This window comes from Purpureocillium lilacinum (assembly GCF_023168085.1).
Source record: "Purpureocillium lilacinum CBS 284.36 DNA, scaffold_1, whole genome shotgun sequence".
Classification (NCBI taxonomy): Eukaryota; Fungi; Ascomycota; class Sordariomycetes; order Hypocreales; family Ophiocordycipitaceae; genus Purpureocillium; species Purpureocillium lilacinum.
In genome coordinates, this window is record NW_027072111.1 from 5,095,033 (window position 1) to 5,103,395 (window position 8,363).

Sequence of the window (8,363 nt, forward strand, 5' to 3'; positions counted from 1 at the left end):
GAGAGAAGAGCTGACCCTTCATCACCATATTGGAAGTTGCTTGGATTATAGAGGGTTCAAAGCCGCTATCGTCAGCCTTCAGAAATTCGTGACTTATTCGACACGTGCTGTGGCGACCAGGATCGTCGCACGGCGTGACAGAGCTGCTGTGAATAATTATCCCGGGCTAGAGCACGAGGTACAACAAATCGATGTTCCAGCAAACTCCTTTTGAAGCGTGATACTAAGCCGAACCCTCCTCCCCTCGATTGCTATTTCCTGTGCGCCAAGAGCTCACTCAACAGGTCTTGCCTATTGAATTGTGCGGCGATAGATATGGGAGTGCTCCCCCGTTTACTTTCACTGTCAGGATCAGCGCCGGCACGAAGAAGCACTTGCACCACCCTTGTATGCCCGTATTCAACAGCCCAAGACAAGGAAGTCCGACCTGAACGGTCCCGGCGCTCAAGTTGGACCGACTCGTGGTTAAGGAGAACCTCGACCGTCTCTGGCGCGTCTGTCTGGATAGCCCAAGCCAACGGCGTCCACCCATCGACATCTTCCGTATCCACTCCAGGGCATCCCGCTCGAAGAAGTTTGTCAAGGCAATCGCAGTGTCCCCCAGCACTAGCCCATGATACCGCGCCCCGATTGTCAACGTCGACACTGCCTTTGTCCACTTTTGCGCTTTTGAGGAGGACCTCCACCGCATTTGCACAGCCATTACCTGCTGCCCAGGACAAAGGTGACTTGCCTTTGAGGTCTTGGATATGTGCTCCAATGCCCGGAATCTTCAGTAGCCTCGTGAGGATATCTGCCAATCCGTCCCCAGCAGCCCATGAAAGAGCCGTGCGCCCGGTCTTGTCGCGATGGTTGATATTGACGTCACTGCGTTTTGCAAGAATTGTGTAACGGGCTGGGCCCGTGTGGGTCTCGGCTCCGCTCTCGACCGGGATCCACACCAGCTCCGGAGCTCCGCTCAAAAGCTCGTGTTCCTTTCTGCAACTTTCTCTTCTCTTCTTTCTTTCTTTCCTTTTTCCTTAGCTTTAGGATACTCGTTGCAGTCGCTCAGCTAGTTGTCAACACACTCAGTTGAGACCGTTACATTATCCTAAAGCTCCTTTCCACGAGCGCACCATTGATCTCGATCATTGGCAATACGCTGCGGAGTTCGCCGCGCGACGTACGCGTCAAGCGGGAATAGCAGCGCCGGCACCGCTTCAGTGTGCGTGACCGGCGGCGCAGGAGAGTGCCTGGAGAGGCGAGAACCATTTGACCGGAGTCATTTGGTTGGGTTCCTGCTCGGCTTGCCGAGTGTTCAAGCCGGTAGAGCAGAAGGCTGGTAACTTCGTCCCGTACGGAGCAGCAGAGGTAGGGCAGCCGCGGCTAGCCCACGTGCCCGCCATCTACGACGATTGGCGGAAGACTCTTGCGCAAGTAGCAATTGAGTACTGGTTCCTGCGAAAACCTCGTCAAGCGACGAGCAGCAGAAGGCTCTCGCCTGTGGGCGACCGAGCTTTGGATGCGTGCTAGGACATCGTGCAGCACACGAGTAGCAGAAGACTGCTTGCGAGCAGTGCGGTATCGGATTCCCGCTAGGACCTCGTTCGGATAGCGAGTAGCGGAAGGCTCTTGCCTAGGGGCAACGGAGCACAGCTTACCTGCAGAGGCCTCGTGTGCACCACGAGTAGCAGAAGATCCCAGGAAGGGATAGGAAGTCGAGCCGAATCGAAAACATCTCGCCTGATCGAAACACCCGACCTGAATCGAAAGATTTCGATACGAACGACCGGACGAACAGCTTCCCCGATGGAGGCTAACAACCACGATGGAGGCTCGCAGGAGCGAACCTCCCAAATGCTCATGCAAATGATGAGCCAAATGTCGGAACAACTGCAAGCGTTGCGTGCAGAACGCGAAGCAGACCGTGAAGAGGTTAGAACACAAATCCGCGCTCTCCAGTCAGCTGTCGCCACGCCAACGGAGACGCCCTGCGCGCCACCATCCGTCGATACAGCACAGTCGGAAGGCAGTCGAGCGAACTTGACTGAAGTCGCGCCAGCCAAGAGGAAACCGACTCTGCCGGATCCCCCGCGGTTCGAAGGAAACCGGCTGGAATTTCGTGCCTGGCTCAGCGAAATGAAGAACAAGCTTCGAGTGGATGGAGGAGCCATAGGTGGCAGGGCCGATCAATTCGCCTACATCTATGCAAGGCTCGGTGGCGCACCGCAGCGGATGACCATAGCGTATGTGGAAGCAGGAGGGAACGACGGAATGTCGGATCCGGATCATTACCTCCAATATTTGGAAGAGTGTTATGGGGACCCCAATGCAAAAGCGCGGGCGATGGAAAGGCTGCGGACCCTCAGGCAGCGAGAGAACGAGTCGTTCGCTACTTTCCTGCCGAGGTTCGAGAGAGAATTGGCCGATTCGGGCGGTGCGGCCTGGCCGGAGGATGTCAAGATAAGTTACCTCGAAGGGGCACTCAACCAGCAGCTACGTCTCGCAACAGTCTATACGGATTTAGATCGGAGAGTGTACTCAGCCTGGGTCCAGACCTTACAGAAAGTATCTTCTAGGCTCGACGGCTTGAACAGGAAGGAGAAGGTTGGAAATCCCGGGAAAGCGAACCCGAATTGGGGACATACGAATCATTACCACCAACCCAAGCTGGCATTATCATCGAGGACGGAGAGCCCGGAACAAATGGATTGGGAGTCTACCAAGATAGGACGAACTGGTGCTCGACAAGACGAACGTAAGGACAGTAGGCGTTGGTCGCGAGACGAGAGGAGGTGCTTCCGGTGCGACGAAATCGGCCATATAGCCGCATACTGCACTCAGAGACCGCGGGAGCGCCCGGCTGGGAAGCCAGAGCCAGCGGGGAAGCCGGAGCGTCCACAGCCCAAAACAAAGGTTGCCAGGGTCGAACTTAAGACGAGAGACCACCAGGAGCAAGAGGACGAGCGAAGCAGTCAGTATGAGACTGCCTCGGACGACGATTTGGGAAACGAATAGCTCCTGGCCAAAATCGCCGCCAGGAGCACCAGCAGGCCCGGGCAGAGTGGAAACAGTTGGAGCGCGAAATGGACAGCCCGCCCTTCTATGTCAACATAGGGATCAACCGAGAATATTATTCGACCGCCCACGTCGATTCCGGCTGTCTGTGCTACGGGACGGTCAACGAAGCTCTAGTCCGCAAGGCGCGCCTGCCGCGTATTCCCATCACGCCACGAACGCTGGACGAGGTAAGCACGTCGTTGCCTGGCGTTATCCGGGGCGTGACCTACGCCGACATCGACATCGATGGATACCGCAAGAAGCGATTTTTCTTCTACATTATCCCCGACCAGACTGATGAAGTCATGCTTGGGCGAACCTGGATGAACAAGGAGGACGTTGCCCTTTACCCCTCGAAGGGCTTACTGCACATCGGCTCACAGGATCATTGGGTCAAAGAAAGAGACCCCAACCGCTACGAGCGATACGAACTGTCCGGACAGCCAGCAGCGACCTTCGCAGGGCTTGTCCGACGAGCGAGGAAGGAGAAACAGGACCAGCGCGGGCTGCGCGTTTTCTCGGCAAGTTTAGCGGACATTGAGAAGGCACTGGCGCCGAAGAAGAAGACCGACGCCAGAGAGAAGCTGCCGACGCACTATCACGACTATTTGTCGGTGTTTGACCGAGGTCAGGCAGACCGCTTGCCACCGCATCGACCCGGCTCAGATCATAAGATTATTTTAGAGAGGGATGCAAACGGCAAAGAGAAAGAGCCGCCATGGGGACCGTTATACGGCATGTCACGAGAAGAGCTGATTGTCCTACGCAGGACGCTCACCGAGTTACTCGACAAGGGATTCATTCGCGCGAGCAGTTCGCCGGCATCCGCGCCCGTGCTCTTTGTGCGCAAGCCGGGCGGAGGGTTGCGTTTTTGCGTGGACTACCGCGGGTTGAACGCAATCACCAAGAAAGATCGTTACCCGCTACCGTTGATTGAGGAGACCTTGCGGTCGCTGTCGAAGGCGAAATGGCTGACGAAGCTGGACGTCATTGCTGCGTTCCACAAAGTACGCATCGAGAAGGGAGACGAGTGGAAGACAGCTTTCCGCACGCGATACGGGCTTTACGAATGGCTGGTCACGCCATTTGGGCTGACTGGGGCACCCGCGACTTTTCAGCGCTACATCAACCACACGCTACGGGAGTTTCTCGATGAGTTCTGCTCGGCCTACATTGATGACATCCTGATCTACTCGAGCGGCTCACTCGCTGATCATCGGAAGAAAGTCAAACTAGTCCTTGCGCGACTCAAGGATGCGGGACTGCAGATCGACATCGACAAATGCGAGTTTGAAGCGACGAGCGTGAAGTATTTGGGCTTCATTGTAGAAGCCGGAAAGGGCATCCGCGTGGATCCGGAGAAGGTGCAAGCAATCCAACAGTGGCAGCCGCCACGCTCCGTGAAGGGAGTCAGAAGCTTTCTGGGCTTTGCAAATTACTACCGGCAGTTCATCCCGAAATTCTCAAATATCGCGTCACCGTTGACGGCGCTTACGAAGAAGGATGCTACGTTTGCCTGGTCCCAGGAGTGTCAGACAGCATTTGAGGAGCTAAAATTGCGCTTCATCAGCGCACCGGTCCTTGCGCAATGGGATCCGGACAGGGAAACAGTTGTCGAGACAGATTCGTCTGGTTATGTCACCGGAGGCGCACTCTCGCAACGGGGTGATGACGGCATCATGCGACCCGTCGCCTTCTTTTCGAAGAAGAACGCGCCGGCGGAATGCAATTACCCAATCCACGACAAAGAACTGTTGGCGATCATTCGCTGCCTGGAGCATTGGGACGCCGAGCTAAGGAGCGTCGCGTCGTTCACCATCATGACGGACCATCTCAACCTACAATATTTCACGAAGAAGCAACCGCTGAGTGAGCGGCAAGCACGGTGGGCTGAGACACTATCGCGATACAACTTGACGATCAAGCACCGACCGGGTAAGGAAGCCGTGGTGCCGGATGCACTATCGCGACGGGAACAGGACATGCCACAGAGCGCCGAAGATGAGCGCCTCCGAGGACGGCGCGTACAATTGCTCGAGCCAATCAAGGGAGGTGGTCTGGTGACGAGAGTCAAAAGCGGTTATGTCACCAAGGGAGACACTGACCAGCCTGGTGACGCGCCGGCCGAGCAAGATGAGTCAGTCGAGAACCCTTTCATAGACGAGGAGCTGCAAAGATTATGGAATGATGGCCTGAGGCAGCACAACCGGTATTGGCTCATCCGGAAGGCGGTACAGCAGGGCGAGAGACGACTACCATCGCAGTGGGGTCTGCCTGTTATGCTGTCAGAGTGCTCCATCGACGACGGCCAGCGACTTTGTTGGCGAGAACGGATTTGGGTGCCTAATTATGAGCCCTTACGCACCCGACTGATGCAGGAAACGCACGATTCGGCACTCGCGGGACATCCGGGACGGGACATGCTCAAGTCCCTGTTGAGTAGACGGTTCTACTGGCCAGGCTTAGATGCAGATGCCCGCCGATTTGTGAGGAACTGCGACGTGTGCGGGCGGAGTAACATCTGGAGGGAAAAGCGGCGCGGACTTCTGAAGCCGCTGCCCATCCCTGAGCGGATCTGGTCGGAGTTGTCAATCGACTTTGTGACAGGCCTGCCGCCGACGAGGTCAAACGGGTCCACCAACTTGATGGTCGTCACAGATCGCTTGTCCAAGAGCGTTATTTTCGAGTCGCTCAAAGATATTACGGCAGAGACGACGGCCAAAGCTTTGGTGCGAAACGTGGTTCAGCACCATGGTATCCCTGGGGCAGTTGTCACCGACCGAGGAACGCAGTTCACCAGCAGGATGTGGAAGAGACTATGTGAGCTATTGCACATCAAGCAGAGACTGTCGACGGCCTGGCATCCCGAGACAGATGGCGCCACGGAGAGGGCTAATCAAGAGGTCGAACGATACATTCGCATCTTCGCGACGTATGCGCAGGACGATTGGGACGAGCTGTTACCGGCGGCCGCCATGGCCATCAACAATCGCACGGCAACCTCCACGGGACAGAGCCCGTTCTTTCTCACGCACGGCTACCACATCGAGCCCATCCAAGTTAAAGAGAAGCTGCGGATGGACGGCAAGTCGCCCGTGGCCAGAGCAGAAGGCATCGTGCAACAGCTCCAAGAGGCAACGGAATGGGCGCAAGCTGCCATGGCTTCGGCACAGGAACGACAAGAGGAGAATACCAACACCCGACGGCAACCTTCAGACCAGTTCAAGCCAGGAGACAAAGTATGGCTTCGACTGCGCAATATTCGGTCCAATCGACCATCCAAGAAGCTGGATTGGCTTTCGGGCAAGTATACAGTCCTGGAGACAGTTGGGTCGCACGCATGTCGACTTGACACGCCGCCTGGAGTCCACAACGTTTTCCACGTGTCTCTCTTACGATTAGCAGCGGACGATCCGCTTCCGTCGCAGACATCGGACGACTATCGACCACCGGCGATCCTCACGGATGACGGCGAGTTGTGGGAGGTAGAGGAGGTTCGTGGACGGAAGAAGGTGGGACGGCAGTGGAAGGTGCTTGTCAAATGGGTTGGTTGGGTAGAACCAACGTGGGAACCGGTGAAGTTTGTCGCAGACACGACAGCCTTGGCTCAGTATGAAGCGGTTCATGGGAAAGTTGGATCGAGGCAACCCCCTCAAAACGGGAGGAGGAGGGGGGTATTGTAACGGGCTGGGCCCGTGTGGGTCTCGGCTCCGCTCTCGACCGGGATCCACACCAGCTCCGGAGCTCCGCTCAAAAGCTCGTGTTCCTTTCTGCAACTTTCTCTTCTCTTCTTTCTTTCTTTCCTTTTTCCTTAGCTTTAGGATACTCGTTGCAGTCGCTCAGCTAGTTGTCAACACACTCAGTTGAGACCGTTACAAATTGAGACAATGGAATGGTGTTCACCTCCTACTGCCCAGAAAAAAGGAGTTGCCCCGGTGCCATCTTGATCACCAGCTTTGCAAGTACTTTGTCCTAGCAGAGTAAGGACGATACTGTCGTGTCCGTTGCCACACGCAAACGAGAGAGCGTTTCTTCCATTTCGTCCAGGGGCATTTACATCCGTTCTGGAATCCGCCAGAAGCATCGTAACGCATGCTGGATTACCATTCTCGGACGCTGCTGTGAGCGCTGTGTGCCTCTCCAGTTCCCTTGAGTTAGGATTAGCACCCGCTCTGAGCAGGGAGGCGACGATCCGGGAGTGGCCAAACCGGGATGCCCAGTAAAGACTCCGGTTTTTAAGGGCTTTGGAGGGCGCAGAGCTCTGTAGCAACCCGCTGAGAACAGTGTTTACGTTGAACTGTGATGCCAAAAGGATGGGGTCCTGACCGAATACGCTGTCATCGAAACAGGTAGCGGCTCGTGTACGGTAGAACTGTAACCAGTTTCGGCAGTGCGCTCTATTGGTGTCCAACAATGAACTGGCGGCGGCTTTGAGATCATTCGATGCTATTTCCTCGCATGTGGCGAAATGATCAGCCCAGTGAAGTGATGCATAACTATAGAATGCATAGTTGGAAATGATTGCATCGCAAGCATCCAAGTTAGGAGCGTCCGGGTCACGAAACATGACATCCGAATTGAGATTTTGATCGTCATCCCAGAAATTGCCGTTGAATTCGGCCATGGCCATTTCGTCCAGCATGTCCGGCACATCTAGAACAGCTTGAGCGGATGCCGATGTCCCGGAAATGTCGATATTGAAGTCGTCAAGAAGCAAATAACGAATGCAAGCAGTAGCCAGCTGCAAAGCAGAGCTTTCCGTGGTCACTGACCGTAGTGCTGGAAAGTCGTCATAATCGGCTGCCTTATCCTCCAGCAGAAATTGCTTCACGGTCAGGTGAATTAGGGCCACATGCTGCTGTGAGACTCTTGCTAATGGACCCAGAATACCCTGAACCATATGAGCCATTGCATCCTGTCTATCTTGCACAACCTCTTCTGCGGTATTGTGACAAGATTTGATCGTGAAGGCAATGTTGAACTCATCCAGATGCAAAGGCCGTGCGCTCGCCAGGAGCATCTGTAGCATTTTAGTCGCATCATTCCGGTAGTCAGGTGGAATTGCAGACAGATAACGCCGATATGTACCCTTTAGGCCCTCCGGTATATCGTCGATGATCTTCTGGAAGTCACTCTTTGAACTGAGCAGCATCTTCTCCACTGATGCAAGGACCATATGTATCCATAGAAATGTTTGATCAGCTTTTGATGTTATTGTCCGACATAAGTAGTCCTTGATTTCAATGGAGTACTGCCTGCTGATGGAGATTTCATTAACCCGCTCGCGAATGAACGTTCGGAGATCTTCAGTATAACCAGTTTGG